Source organism: Mandrillus leucophaeus, unplaced genomic scaffold (assembly GCF_000951045.1).
Source record: "Mandrillus leucophaeus isolate KB7577 unplaced genomic scaffold, Mleu.le_1.0 Scaffold281, whole genome shotgun sequence".
In the NCBI taxonomy this organism is placed as follows: domain Eukaryota; kingdom Metazoa; phylum Chordata; class Mammalia; order Primates; family Cercopithecidae; genus Mandrillus; species Mandrillus leucophaeus.
The window spans coordinates 2907505-2924117 of NW_012102932.1; the positions used below are offsets into that span (position 1 = coordinate 2907505).

At 39.2% G+C, this 16613-nt stretch overlaps 1 protein-coding gene across 1 annotated transcript in view; it reads right to left on the minus strand.

The window, feature by feature from the left end:
* Positions 1 to 16613, minus strand: part of PIK3R1 (phosphoinositide-3-kinase, regulatory subunit 1 (alpha)) — an 82871-nt gene that overhangs the window by 27603 nt on the left and 38655 nt on the right. The gene's annotated exons all lie outside the window — the stretch shown is intronic.

Sequence of the window (16613 nt, forward strand, 5' to 3'; positions counted from 1 at the left end):
GGTTACTTGGGCCTCTTTTTTGCATTCTTGCCCCCAAGCCTCACAAATGCCAAGTATGGGCTGAGTCTCAGATCCAGAAGCCAATATGAATGAATACTGCCCACTTGATATCAAATTAAATTTCTGTGTAACTTTGTCAAAGCCTTTGTTTATATATTTTTTGGTCAGTTAGTAGTTTTTAAAATGTGGTGTTTTCATAAACTTTTTCTGTGCGTTTTAACCATTTGTAATGATACCAAAAAATCTAACTGGATGACACTCATAAATAACATTCTTCAACATTACATTGATAACCTTATTCTCAGTCCAAAAAAATAAAACCATTGTAAGCAAAAAAATTCTCAAATTATGCCAGAAGAGGGAGCTAAATATATTCATCTTAAATTTGTGAAACTGCAAAATAAAGGTAAATTAAAGTCATTATGAAAATATACGTACAACCTGTTTATTAGCCTCATCACTTGCAGTCTTTTCTAGGAACAATTTATATAATCTGAGAAAGACTAAATATTTGCGGTTTTGTTTCTGTGAGATTTTACCAGTATAGCTCTTTATTATAAACCATATACTACGGTAAACAAATTTCTTTTCTTTTTTTTTTTTTTTTTTGAGACAGGGTCTCGCTCTGTCACCCAGGCTAGAGTGTAGTGGCATGATCATGGCTCGCTGCAGCCTCAACTTCCTGGGCTCATGTGATCCTCCCACCCCAGCCTCCAGAGTAGCTGCGACTACAGTGTACAGCACCACTCCCAGCTAATTTTTTGTATATTTTTAGTAGAGATGGTGTTTTGTCATATTACCCAGGCTGGTCTCGAACTCCTGGACTCAAGCAATCTGCCCACCTCAATCTCTCAAAAAGTTGGGATTACAGGTGTGGGCCACTGCACCTGACCAAAAAATTTTTAATTAAGCCTGTATTTCAAGTACTAAAAGTCAACATAGAACACATTCATGCTACCAAAGTAGTGTTAGTAAATTTTGATCTCAGAGAATGAAGTATGATTAAGTCGTTTTGCAAAAACACTCAGACTGCAGTACGCAATGTGCAGTACATAGACTGTCACATGATCTTTCCACCTAATTCTATTTAGCATTGCAACTACCCAGGATAAAAAGAAAAGAGCTACATTATGAAGGAAAATCCTATAGCAGCACTGTCTATTAGAGCTTTCTGTGATGATGGAAATGTTCTACAGCTGTGCCCTCCAATAAAGCAATGCCTAGCCATGGTGGCTATTGAGTAAAATGAAGCCATTCCAACTGAAGAACTGAATTTTTTATTTTAACTGATGTAAATGGAAACAACCATATGTGGCTAGTGCCCACGGTATTAGAGAGTATAGTCTTATCTGCCTGCACAAGGGCAAATTTTGTCAATGGCAGATGAAAGATTCCCGAGTCAGCTTTGTGTTAGAGACCCCACTCTAAAGCGATCCCTGAAGACAAGGCATCTTAACATAGAGCTAATCAATATTTGAACTCAAAGCCCTGCAATGTTTACCACTCGATTTCTTGAGTGACTTTGTCCTACTGCAACATCACTGTAACACATCTTAGGTTTCATAAAAGCACGAACGACCAGCCATTAACTTTCCAGTCACTTGCAGAGGGCTGGGTGGGAACTTCACCATTCTCCAGTGTCTCCCACACCTGCCAGAGCTAAGCACCACCTGGAGAACGTGCTAGAAATACTGATTCCCAGGTACCATCCTAAATCTTCAGGATCAGAACATCCAGGAATGGGCTAGTAATCTGTTTGGGGTTAGAAATAAGCATTAGGACATACTCTTTTGATAAGAAAATTCGTGTGGGTGATCCTATGAAAAAGTTCAGCAATGACACCTCTCAAATCTCTGTATGTGAAAATGTAAATATATCTGAAAAGCACTTAAAATACAAATGTCTTAAAGATTTCATAGTCTAATTAAAATCATTATAAAATTTTAAAAGAAATATTATAAAATGAAAGGGCACACCATTTCATTTCCTCTGATAAATTATAAACCACTTCCCTTTGCCTTAATATCAACTCACAAAAGTATCCTCTCTCACAAACACCTTCTACGCTGAACACAATGAAATATCATCCTATCAGCATATACAATAGAAGGGAAATATACAGGTAGAGAAATGATGTAGAAAAGTGTTATTAAGATCCATCATTGTGTCATTCCTTAGGCCTCTCAAACTAACAAGACTTAGCACACCCCAGATCTCAAAAAGCTAAAGATCAAATAGTAAATACATATCCATGCAACTCTCATGCAACCAACATGCCAATTCCTCTTCCCCTTTTCTCATAAATTACACAGGCATTTTTTTTTAATTAAAAAAAACTTTAATGTTGGCTCTGAAAATAGAATTACTTAATAAAGGTTTGTCTCAATCCAGTCTTATCAACACAATCATTTCTGCAGGCAAATATGAAAGTTAAATTAAATGATAATTAAAGATTTCATCTAACTGTGATTGAAATATGCACCCAAAAGTTGTTATATTGCTGGGCTGGCAAATGCTCATACAGAAGGGTTTCCAGCTCTCTCTTTCTTCATTAAGCTTGAAAAAAATTTTTGAAAAAGCAAAACCTCCTTGCTTTCCTTTGTCTTTTCAATGTTGTTTTGGCAAAAAGTGTTAATTTACCTGCAGTATCCTGCGCTACAAAACATCGTATGTTTTATGCATTACTCATTCAGGTGTTGGACGAAGTTTCTGAAAAGCACTGTGCTACACCAAGTCAGGTGTCTGTGAGAACACTGGAACTTTTCTCAAAATGCACACCAGACTGCTTTAAAAAGAAAAAAAAAAATACACATAGGTACTAGGAAGTATAAGTACTCTTTTTGTAACGTATTGAGTGACTCCCCACTGAATTTTTAATATTGAAAAAAGCTTTATCGCTCAAATGTATGAATCATCATAGCTGGTCAGGATTTTGCAACTGGAGTTTGAAAATAGTAAATTTTACAAGGATGTTTTTTTAAAATAGCAATTCAAAGATTTTCTATTCCTTAGGACAAAATGTCTGTGAGTCAATCCATTTCCTCTTTAAAATATTTAGACTTGGGGAATGTGAAAGTTCTATCCAAAAAGCTTTAAAGTTTATATCATCTACTTCCAACAATAGGATCAATTACCATTGAAAGTCTAAAAAGCATTTTAAAACAAAATATTAATTTTTATGACAATCCTAAAATCAACTATGCCTTTAATTTTACTAAATACACAAGGTCAAGAATCACTTTTCCATTAGATTCAATTTTAAGAAATTCCAACAGGAAATGACAATTGCTAGGAATTACCAAATTTGGCAAGCTGTTCTTTGAAAAGTCCACGATAAAGCACCACGTTACAAAGTTTGATGAACCAAAAAATAATAGGACTAAGAACAAAAAGATGCAAATATTATCAATTATATGGGAGGGGTTGTATGGAACAAACACAGATTAACAGAGCACCATCCTCCAACAGTTTCCATATAAATTCTCACTACAGTTCAGCTTTTGATTTTTATACCTGAATAAGTAATGGGTTTTGGTTGTGAAGCTTGCTGTAGCACAGTGTATAAGTCTGGAGAACCAACTCCACTCTTCAGAATCAGGGCAAATTTGTTGATTCCTTTACTACAACCCAATCCCAGTTTTTCACTAGCTGAATCATTTTTCATTGAGAAATCAGTATTGCTTAGAAAGAAAAGGATAAATATCAGCAGAAATGTTTAAAAGTAGTGAATCCAAGACATGCATTATTTCAAAAGAAAGGAGGATTCAGCCTTCAATGTTGACCAGAACACCAACGAACTAGGTGTTCCAGGTTGCAGGAAGAATATTTGATGACACATCCGATGCTGCATTTTCCACTAGTTCTGGTTTTCCCCCTTTGCCCTGGTGACAGCCAATCACACGGAATAGAAAAAGAGCCTTCTCTCCAAACTTCAGCCCTTCCCAAACCACTGACATGGACAGGCCTCGACAGTCCTTGGGCACCAGCGGTGTGTGGGAGACAGTGGCATTCTTTGCATTAAGTGGTGCCAACACCGTTATGAAGTGCAAAATGAAACCAGCACACAGCTGCACCTTCGGGAGGCATTCTCCATAAAAAAAGATATTTTCAAGTTAGTGCCTGGCAGGGCCGAGTGGAAAGTTTAAGCTGAAACACTGGGACTCCAGAGGCTGCCCAAGCCAAATATTTCATTACTGATGGAAGCAGGTTGGAAGTGTGTGAAAAACTGTCACTTACCTCTAAAAATGTAATACAAAGAAAAGAAAGTGTATATGCAAAGTGTGGATCAATATTATATCAAGATGTTAGTCTGTCTGCTAACTGCTACTGAGTCAAAGCTATTTCTGTCTGAATCTCTCTCAGGACTTCAAGTGAAAAATGTATATTCTGGTGGGCAAATCTAATCCCAATTCTTTTCTTAAATAAACCTTTTAGGCATATTCATACTTTATGCTTGTAATGATTAACATCCTGAACTTTAAACTTATTCAGCTTTATAGGTGACACTACAACAAATGATGGCCTGTGCTCTTTAAGCAAAAACAAAGCAAAAAATCCAGCGACGAGTTCCTTAATTTTGGGACACATCTGTTTAATCAGTAGTAAAAAAGTGATTAGAAGCAGAGCTTTAAAGCCAAAGAGGCTTAGGTTTTAATCCTTGCTTTGCCACGTACTGAATTCAGCAATCTTGGGTGAGTTAATTAACTTGAATCCCATTTATTCATCTGTAAAATGGGAATACTTATGTGCAATAATAAGGATTAAATGAATAATATATATATATAAACATGACAAGCCTCATGCCCAGTATGTAGAAAGCACAAACTAATAGGTAGTTATTATTGTTAGAATTAGTCATGTAATCTTTATTATTGTTTAGATTATGGAAATCCACTGATTGCGACTGCAGGTTTTAAGACCAGAAATTATCATACTTAGACTCTTCTCAATACTGTTCTAAGGAAGTAAGTTGGAAGCATATTTGGTAAACACTTGCATTTTGCCTTTGTATATATACATAATACTCAAAATCCTCAGAAGTCAAAACCAAAATATTTTCAATTTATCACACTTTTCCCCAAAAGGACCACAATACTAATATATTTGAGTCACTAGACTTCTTCACATTCAGAATACTGAACACTGAACACTGAATGTGAAGAAAAAATGAAGTTGGAACGACTGTGTACTAAATTATATTGAGCATGGTGGAAACAAGAACTTTTTTTTCTTTTTTGGAGGAAGAAGGAGAAAAAAAGTATGGGCAACTGAAAATGAGAGTACAAAGAGTAGATGTGGAAATAAATCTTCAGCCATAACTATATTATTTTCAGAGATAACTAGCAGGAGGGAATTAAAAGAGTTGCCAACAGATTTAAACTAGAAGTTTGCAAATCTCCTCAGATACCCTAATTAGTCTTTAATATCGTTAAGTTTATCTTCTCCCATTTATCTCTCCTGCCACACAGCTAAAAACAAATGAAAGGGATTTGAGATCCTCTGTCCATTCGTTTTATTTCTAGACAACAGACTGGTATAGAAAACAAACAGCAGGCAAAGATCTTATTAAACATAAGCAGACCTAACAGCTTTGTTTCTGATGGCCTTAGCTAAAGCCTCAGAGTTAAGAGGTAACTGAAATGCAAGATTACATTTAATCTTTGACAGGCTAGCCTAATTAATTGTGATCTTTATCACCTAAATTGGAGTTTGATTCTAAGATTACAATTTACAGTGTGTAGCAAATTAAAATGCTAGGCAGGATATAAATGGGGAAGAAGGGGCTTCCTCCTCTCCTCACCAGAAAAATAATTTATACTTGAGTCCACAGGATTTTTGAAGCCAATGATTTATAAGGAAAGTTGGTCTTTCGGTGTGCTAAGAAACATTTCATACGATATGTGACCCAGAAGCCCCAAAAAAGAAAAAAGACAAATCATAGGCCATACCACGCAATGGGCGGTAGGCTGTTTGCTGAATGAATGATTAGTACTGAACATCAACTAGGAGCCACATTCCCACAGTAAGTATTTTACAAAAATATTTTCATTTATTTTTCATAGCAGTTCAAAGGTCTCTATTATCCCCAATTTAAAGGCAAGGAAACTATTTGGCCAATGTCGCAAAGTTCTTAAGTAGTGCCTACGTATTTAGTTCGGGCTTGTCTTCCCTGCGCCAGAGTATACAAGTGCCAGTCAAGGAAAGAAGCTTATAGTAAGTTTCCCAACACTTCCCGCAAGCCTCCCTTCTTTAAAAGGTATCTGCAATAAGGGTATTACAAAACACACAGATATCTGATGGTCAACCCCACAAGGGAATAACCTTAATACTTTCTGATTATGTTCAAGTTAAATGATCTTGATAATAGCAGTTTTTGTACTTCCTCCCCAAATAACAAGTTAATATATTCTCTCTCGTTATGAACTACTTTGAAATGCAGATAATTAACACTGTAAATGGAAAAGCAATAGGAGCCCCTAATAATAACCAGAGAAAGGCAGGGGCATTCCAGATGAACCACACTCTCTCTGGCTGAGGGCAAACTTGTGGAGACACTTCTCTCCTACTTACATGTGATGATAAATTTCAGAGTCAAACTTATACAATGTCATGTTAGAAATGCTTAAAAATAATAAAGCAGAGTCTTAAAATGTAACTTGAGAAGCCGCGATGTCACAAGCAATTGAAAGATCCCCTGATTAGTATTAGGACAGGGCAGGGGATGGAGAGGAACGGGACAGAAAGATGCTACTGGCAGACTAGAGACCAGAAAGAAGCTTTGGATACAGGCTGGGACCTCACTGACAGTGCAGAAGCAGGCCACTGGCGGACCAAGGAGAAAGTGAGTGGGGAGAGAGAGAGGAACTGCCAAAAAGGCAAGTTTGTCCAGCCAGACCGAATAAGCACTCTTAAGAAAAGCTGGATGGAAATGAGGAGAAAAAAGCAAGCACCAGATTCCTTTCAAATAACTACAGAGAGTAGGGGTTTTTTTTCTCTGACATTTTTAAATATCCTGAAAAGTTGAAAGAATTGCTTAGTGAACGCCCACATTATCTTTCACCTAGATTCTACGATTAACATTTTATCATATTTGCTTTATTTACATGTTTATCTGCCAGCACATCTTTTTTTTTTTAAAGATGCATTTTGGGCCGGGCGCGGTGGCTCAAGCCTGTAATCCCAGCACTTTGGGAGGCCGAGACGGGTGGATCACAAGGTCAGGAGATCGAAACCATCCTGGCTAACCCGGTGAAACCCCGTCTCTACTAAAAAATACAAAAAATTAGCCGGGCGAGGTGGCGGGCGCCTGTAGTCCCAGCTACTCAGGAGTCTGAGGCAGGAGAATGGCGTAAACCCTGGAGGCGGAGCTTGCAGTGAGCCGAGATGCGGCCACTGCACTCCAGCCTGGGCGACAGTTCGAGACTCCATCTCAGAAAAAAAAAAAAAGATGCATTTTAATGTCAGATGCGAAGTCAGCCGCTACAGACTGAATTGTGTCCCTTCCCCCCAGATTCATGTTGATGCCCTGACCCTCAATGTGATAGTATTTGGAGACAGGGCCTTTGGGAGGCAGCTGAGTTTAGAGGAAGTCCTGAGGACAAGTGCTCTCACGATGGGATTAGTGCCTTTATAAGCAGCAGCACCAGAGACCTTTCTTCCCACCCTTCCCATGTGAGATCACAGTGACAAGGCAGCAGCCTGGAGGCTAGGGAGAGGGCCCTCACCAGAACCCAACCACACTGGCACCCTCTGAGAAATAGATTTCTAAATGTCTGTGGTGGTACAGACATAAACACCAGTCTGTGGTGTTTTGTTATGGTAACCCTGACCTAACACATCAGTACACTACACCCAAAGAAAGGAATGGAACCCTGTTTAGAAAATGTCAATGTCAAACACACATTCTGTAAGTGTTTAGTAAATACCCTCTATGTGTCAGAATATTACCAAGAGCAGTGGTTTGAGGCAGTGGTTTCCCAACTTTAATGTACATATTAACAGCCTGATTCAGGTCGGGGGGGGGGGGGGTCTGGGATTCTGCATTTCCAGCAGGCTCCCAGGTGATGCCCACACTGTCAGTCCTCGCACCACAAGCACACTCTGAGTAGCAAGGATTGAGGCTGACCCCACCTGCCACAAAGAGGAAATCCAGACCACTGTGGGAGACAGAATCCCAATGATTGACCTTCTTACTGATAACTTGTTGCCTACATGCCTGAATTTTACAGGCTGATCTCACACCAGACCCCAGTTGATGCTTATGGACTGGAGGGTCTAGCTATCATATCAAATTCGGTCTGATATCACAACGAATTAGGTATCAAAAGAGAGACTAGCAGCCGGGAGCTCTGCTGCCCTGTGCATTGTGTACTGATGAGTGGGGAGGGATTATGTAAGCCACAACTTGCCCAAGGTCCCACAGGAAGTTCCAGCCGAGGACCGAGGCCTCCTGATGGCCATGCCAGAGCCTTTCCCACCTCACCACATTCAAGGGGACTTTGATCTTTGTATTTCCTGTGGGGTGGGAGGAGTTAGGGAGGGACAGAAAATGTTAGGCTGATGACAAATTACTACTACTGATGATAATTCCCATGTAGTGAACACTTAGTGTAAGAAACTCTGCTCAGCATTTTATCTCATTGAATCTGTACAACGCTCGAAGGAATTATCATTGTCCCCATTTTACAGGTGAGAAAACTGAGATTAAGAAAAGTTAAACAAGTTGCCTGAAGTCATACCAGTAGTAAGAAATAAAGCTAGGATTTTAAAGAACAGATGGGACTTCAAAGCCAATTGTAACCTCTCTGTGAATCTAGGTTGCCTTTTTAGGCAGACACGCTGCGTGATGCCATATGTGAGGTTAAAAAATCTTTACATGACACTGATGGACAAGCACTTGGCGACAGTTGCAACCCTTAGTGACAAGAGGTGCGTTTTTCAACTTGAGCTTGGACTGGAAGGCCAGCTTCTCACCATCACCTCTCTTTATCAGTATTGAAGCCTTGCCAGCCCACTCAGCCAGGCTAAATATTTTCAAGACAGCATTTATTAAATATTTTCTCATAAAGCTAAACAAAGCACATTCTTCCCCAAGGATGTAATGGGTTTTATACAGCTAAATATAGCTGGCTAACTTATCACTTTTAGCAAGGTACAAAAGACTCTTCTAGTTAATCATCAGGTGGACAGAGGGCCCCGCAAATAACTTTTTTAAAATACATATTTTGTAAAATATATTTGCAAGCACCCCAAAATGAAATCTTAGTAAAATATGCTTAACAAATATATGAAGGGAGTTGAAGCACCCATGATCAAAAAGGGAGAGAAAGGGAAAGCAATGACCTGCATGTGGAATTGCAAAGAAAAATAAAGGCAAGAAAGGCAAGAGGCCTGGAAACATTGTACAGAAAATTCCCTATCAGCTGGTGCAGAAGAAATGCATAAGATAATATTTATTTAGACTTCATTTTAAAAGTTTGAAAAGATCACTGATATAAGACTATATATATTAAAAAGTAACAATTTTGAGATAAAAGTAAACACAATCCTTAATTGTGTAAGGAATCAGAGTTTAATAAAATGAAGCAATATACTTTCACTACCTCAGACAAAAACAGACCGTGATCAGCAGTGAAATGAACAAGAGGCTAGTCACCTCTCTGCTAAAGAAATTATTGGACTTCTTCTGGTTACGGTTTTAGAATTATAACTTGAGATGGGTCAATTTGGGCAGATGTTGGACCCTATCACTACATTCTCAAAAAAGCTCAGGGTAATAAATAGTACTACAGTTACTAGTGCCAAACCAATGCACTTAAGAAAAAACATACCAAACCGATATACAGAAGACCCTGTAGATATAGTAGAACCAAAATATAGAATATATATATATATATATATCTCGATTATAGAAAGAAGCCTGGTCATGTTCTCAAAAAGATTCTCAGAAATAAGCCAACAGATACAGAGAGGTGATATTTGAGTAGTGAGTGAATTCTAATAATTGCTCAAGAGTCAGCAGGGAGAAAGTTATGTCAATATAGACTAGAGCTAACTGGTGAAAGGGGTCAACTAAAAGCTTCACTCAGAGAGGGAACTATTCAATCGTTCCTTTTAATTAACACTTTAGATTCCTGATGGAAATACAATGTTAACAATCTGTAGATTGAACACAGCAAAATGTTGGCTTCCTATAATGAAAATCCGTACAATGTTGTTAATGAAAAAGTAGTAGTGACTCAGGCCGGTGGACGGCCCAGAGGTGAAAGCAATCATTTATCACTGCGGGGTATTCCTTTCTGCATTATCATCTCAGAGTCGCCTCTTCCTTAACAACCATAACAACCTATGCTCCACTTCTCTGTTGCGCCATTTCTGTCTTCAGCCGAAAGGGAAGTGATAGGGCCTGAACCACAGGAGGGAGTTTGTACATTTTGTTCTATTAGATTAGGCCTCAGTAACTTTATGAATTATAAGCTGTCAACTACTTTTTCATCTGCTATAGAATATGCTTCTTAGAAATTGTGGCTATAAATAAAACAACAGATGTTCTCTGTTGGCTCTAATAGGAGCTTGAGTAATTTTTTTAAAAGGGCTAGAAGTTAAGCAAATTATCTAAAAGGCTGTTTCATGTTTCCCCTTGTTGGTCATCTTTTATGTTAGCCTTCTGAAGACATTCATTTTAGCCCATAAATTACTATTTGGGGCCATTTAATGTAACCTACTGGAAAAACTAGAAAGGGGTTTTCAATACAATTGCTTTCTTTCTGTGACTTTTTAAAGAGTATTGATTAAATCCCCTACCTATTTATGATTGTCACTATATCATATAAAAAGCAATTGAAAAGGCACTGTGCTAGCAGAAAAAAATCAGACAATGGATGAGGCCATATGTTCCAGATTTTTCTGCCAACAACATGTTGGTAACTTTGGGCAAAACATTTAATGTCTCCGGGCCTCACTGTCATAACAGTGAAGTGGTAGAGGTTTAACTAGATGTTCTAAAATCATTTATAGTTCTTAAATTCTGTGTTTTAGAGAAAATGTCAAGGAGATCACATGTCCCAACATAAAATTACTAAATTTACATTTAATCGCAAATTACTTAAAAAATAATTCTATATTATCTTTAGCCACTATGTGTTGAAAATCTGGAAGAGATCACAGGCATCTGGAGAATGGCTGGAGTTGGCACCAAGCGAAAATTACTTCAAATATGGAGGGAAGGAAGTTAAATAAATGGGAGAATAGCAACATTTAATTATACTTCACTGGGCTATACTAACTTATAATTTCTAACCCAGGGGATAGGTGGTTTAAAATATGTTTGGTATAAATGTTTTGGTATAAATTTTCACTTTGCCAGAATGAACGGTAAAATTCAAAATGATGAAAACATTTCTGTGACTTTTGTATGTGGATCTAACAAAAGACAACCAATTCCATGTTCTTAAATGTATTCCAAAGTTACAGCAGCTATAAATCAGAGAATGTAACTTGGCTTCTATAAATCATGGGGTTGCGGGGAGGAGGAGATCATGAAACTGAGAGCAACATGAAGAGAGAGAGGTGAACTGTCACTGCCCTAGTCATTTAGGTTATTTCCTTGAGTCATGATAACCGCCTTGTGAAATACATCAACCTCATTTTGTATGTGGGAAAGAGACTCAGAGGTTTGGTGACTACACCAAGATCACTTAACTAGTGTTTGGCAGAGCAGATATTACAACCCCTGTCTGGCTGTATCCAAGGGCCCTTCTCCTTCCACTTCATCTTTGATTTTTTTTTTTCTCCTCTTCTCCCTCTTTGAGTTTCAGCATTAAATTGCTAATAAATGCAATTCAGTTGGACAGTTTGAGATTTTTAACCAATGCATGCACAGCACTGCTGAGCTCTAAGAGATGATGGGAGGGGAGAGTCCATGCAAAATTAGCTCATGATCTACACAGTGAGTACAAATGTCAGGGATAAAACAGATAAAGGGGCTTAATTAGAAGTCATGAAACTTAGAGGAAACAGCTCCATTTCCAAAACCTCTGTGAGTTTATCCATTCCCCTCTGAGAGTCATTTAATTCTTTGGAAAAGAATACATTCTCAAAAATGTGGTATTTCTGATTACACAAGGTCAGAAATAATACACTAAAAACTGCCCTTAGTATCTGAGGCTCTCATTACCAAGAAGCCAATAACAATCATGGCCAACATACACAACATACTTAGTATGTATCAGGCTCTATGCTAAGTTGCTTTACTAAAATTATCTCAGAAAATATAATCTTTCACAACATTATAAGAAAGGTTCTATCATCATTTTCATTGCACAGAGAAGAAAAACAGGCTCAGAAGTGATTTGTCCAGGCTCACACAGCTGTACTAGTCAGCACCAGGATTTAACTGATAAGAGATGACCTGGTTTAGAGGACATAAAGGCAGCTCCCTTCCAAGAGATCCTTATGTACTCAGTGTCATCCCATGAGGTCCCACCGGGCATATGGTTTCCTTACAAACTGTACCCCTTTTGGGGGGCAGCTCAGTGCACTACTTTGGACGTTAAGCCAAGAGCCAGGCAACAAAGTTAGAAAAAGAGTTCTCTAGCCAAAAAGACCTGGAAAGCAGACAGTTCAAGAATAGCCACCCTTTGATCCATTTCTCTACTTACTGTAATTTTCTTTTTCTAAGATATTCTATGGGATGTTTAGCGTATCTGGTCTATGTTTACCAAATGAGAACAGAACCCCTCCCCCTCATGGTGACAACCAAATTTCCTCACTCTTGAAAAATCACAGTAGGAGATAAAGTGTTTCCATAGTCATGCCTTCTAGCAACTTCATTTTGGAAGAAAAGGTGGAGAAACACAAAATAGTCAATGAGTCGAGTTTAGATAAGGAATTAAGGGGAAGAATGACTTTCAGTGCTCTGTAAATAGTGGGGTCTCACTGTAAGCCACACATGTAATTTTACATTTTCCAGTAGCCACATCACAAGCAAAAACAACAGGTGAAATTTAATCTCTTATTTAGCCCCATATATCCAAAATATAATCATTTCAACATACAATCAATATAAAAATTATTAAGCAGATATGTTAGTCTTCATTTCTCTCTTGTTTTCCACTCACAGCACATCTCAATTTATAGCAACCACCTTTCAGTGGCTCAGTGTGGCTTTGACATGTGGCTGGTGGCTCCGACATGTGGCTGGTGGCTCCTACACTGAGCAGCATGGCTCTAGAGGATGGCCTTCAATTTTTCTTTAGTGTGAACTTGGTGACTTGAAGAATGTGTTAGCTTTGAATTCAAAGGTAAGTATAAAGAAAAAAAGTACCACATTCCTTAGATACTAAGAAGGTCAAATAAGAGTTCTATGTCGGCCGGGCGCGGTGGCTCAAGCCTGTAATCCCAGCACTTTGGGAAGCCGAGACGGGCGGATCACGAGGTCAGGAGATCAAGACCATCCTGGCTAACACGGTGAAACCCCGTCTCTACTAAAAAATACAAAAAAAAAACTAGCCAGGCAAGGTGGCGGGCACCTGTAGTCCCAGCTACTCGGGAGGCTGAGGCAGGAGAATGGTGTAAACCCGGGAGGCGGAGTTTGCAGTGAGCCTGGGCCGCAGAGCAAGACTCCATCTCAAAAAAAAAAAAAACAACAACAAAAAAACAGAGTTCTGTGTCGTTTTACTGTTAGCATGTATTAGATAAAAACAGCTTAACTCTATTGGAAGGCATTTAGTCCAAGTTGACAGGGGAGCTGGGGGCACTGATAGTGTTTGTTATATACTAAGAACCTGCTGGAATACTAGGAACTTGGCATCCTGGCGTTTGTCACCATGCAGGGTGTAGAGTCAGAACATCTTCAGAGATGGCGTGATTAATAACAGTTTCATCTGATGGCTCTCCATCTGCCACTGGCTTCCCTTAAAATAAGCATCAAAAGTATCTGTGCATTAGCGACAGTCTGCTGACTGCAGAAGACAGAAGGTTCCACGATCAGGGAAAGACTGATATGGTTCAGCTATTAAGTCAGAAAACCGAAGGCCTGCTTAGGTTCACATCTTGACATTATGAACTGCAATAGTTTCATTTATAAAGTTAGTGGTCATTAACGTGTCCGATACTGGCTACAAGACAAATGAAAAGAACTTAAAGAGGGCAGAGGTCAAAATATGTACCTAGTATTAGAGGCAGAGGCAGGCAGCTTAAGGAGCTGCTTTTCTTCCTAAGATGGCTCAGAGATGTACATAACACAGGAGCCTCAAATTCAAAGTCTCTAATACATCCTTTTTCCAGAACATGCAGTTTAATGAATCCATCCCTATAGAACATAGAACCTATTTTTCAACTGTGTTGGTTACAATGTTAAGTGCATCCTGGGCTTCAAACTCCTGCTAAAAAGGTAGCATCCCAACGAGCTGTGGAGGAGATTTTGAAGCAATTTAGCACCTCGCGCTGTCAGATGTTTTCTTACAACAGGTGCCCACAGTGCTTGCTCTAGTCCTAAAACCTGACTCTAAGTGCATAGACTGTGAAGTTTCAACCCAGCTCCTAATTGACTCTTCTAAGAAAAAATGGGCTTCACAGCTCAAATGTCTGCTTCCAGTTTGGATCCCCAAGAGAAAACTATGTCTTCTAAAAATTCAGGATGCTATTGTTTTCCCTAAGCAGCAAATGTGTTTTGGGTGTCAGAAACTGGAAGTGGGAAGCAGTTCCCAAACTCAGATTATATGATAACATTATAAATAGCTAAAAGGTACTGAATCAAAAATTATTATTCAGGAGAGGCAACAAGAAGAGAACAGGGAATTGTAGGCAAGGGAGTTTCCTTTGGAAATGGTAGTTCCTGGGGAACAGAGGCTATCTACAGTGGATGTCTGAAAAAGGCCATGAGGAGAGGACAGGAAATTAATATTATAGACACGGAGTCTTCTTTGGAAATGACAGTTCCTGGATTTTAAAAGTGCTATATATAGTGAATGTTTGAAAATGTTAAACTGCCCTGCAAAAATTGTCTAACAAAGGAAGGAAAACATAACTTTCCAGCATAGGAGTAAAAGTATTAGCAGAACATAATAAATTCAAAGTGTAGTACAGCCCATCTCTCCCCACCCCAACTGGCTGTCACAAATACATTACTTCCCTGCGGGGCCTGTCTTTGCACAGCCAGCCAGCCAAAGGGGTAAAAAGAACAACATTAAATTATAATTACCAGCCCTTTGTTCATGGGTTACTCCTCCATGGCTATGTCTGCATTTCCACAGGATTTCTGGTAGACAAGATGGGGTGAAATGTGTGGGGAGGGGGAACTTCATGGCTCTTCCTCTGGATGGAGCAGCTATCAGCCACCTGTTCAGATTGCCTTGTGTTATGTATACTTTTACTTGCTCCTATAATTTAAAATGCTGAAGGGAAAAAAGCAGTAAGATTTTAGGGTAATCTGGGCTTGGCCGGGCCAGACAGCTCTTGCTTCTGTAGTGCTCCCACCTCAGACTGGACCATGAAAGGTCCTGGGATCCTGGTGGCACATATCACAGTGATGGCTGAGTAGGCCCCATAAAGCACGTCTTCCCTCTCCCTGGAGTGGCCACACCCTGAGAAGCATGCCCTGCACCACAGGACAAGTACTAACGTACTGTGTCCCTGCCACTTGCCAGGTAACCAAGTTAGCTACAACTGGCCAGGTGAATGTACTAACCTTCTTCAATAGGGCTAGGGCTAGGCCAAACTGAAAAATAGGAGGCTTGTCTTGAGCACCTGTTTTTTCTTTCCCAAACTTTTTTTTTTTTTTTTTAACCCAGCTTGGCATTCTTTTTCGTTCTCCATCATCTCACACTCTTGCTAATCACGCCTCCCAATCCATGAGACTGCATAGTGCCTTATGGTCTTCTCTAGTCTTGCGCCACTCAAAAGCTAGCCTCTTAGAGAAGAGTCTATTAAACTCAATCACACGGAAATGAAAAACCAAAAATGAAATGGAAAAATGACCAATGAAGCTTTATGTGTTATATTACAGAGATGTTGCTGATTTTAACAGGGCCTCAAGCCAAATTCTAATTGTAGAATTTCAGGCACAATCTTTCTTGAAAACATAGCTCTTTAGTACTTTGCTGTGAATAAATCACTGGAATAGGTCTAATTAAGATCATTAAAATGCTCCCCTCAATAGTGGATTTTGTTGTTTTTGCTGTTGTTTTTATTTTTTTGAGACAGGGTCTTGCTCTGTCACGCAGGCTGGAGTACAGTGGTGAGATAATGGCTCACCGTAGCCTCGACTTCCTGTGCTCAAGTGATCCTCCCACCTCAACCTCCCAAGTAGCTGAGACTACAGGCACATGCCACCATACCCAGCTAATTTTTGTAGAGACGGAATTTCACCATGTTGTCCAGGCTGGTCTCAAACTCCTGAGCTCAAGCGATCTGCCCGCCTCAGCCTCCCAAAGTGCTGGGATTACAGGCATGAGCCGCTGTGCCCAGCATGAATAGTGGATTTTGCACAGCTGAGACTAGATGGTCATTCTGAATACCCATGCATGCATACTGTTGGTGCTTCAACAACAATCAACTTCGTAAGGTAACAGAAAAGAAGTATAGCAATAATACCTTGAATTTATGTGGCACTT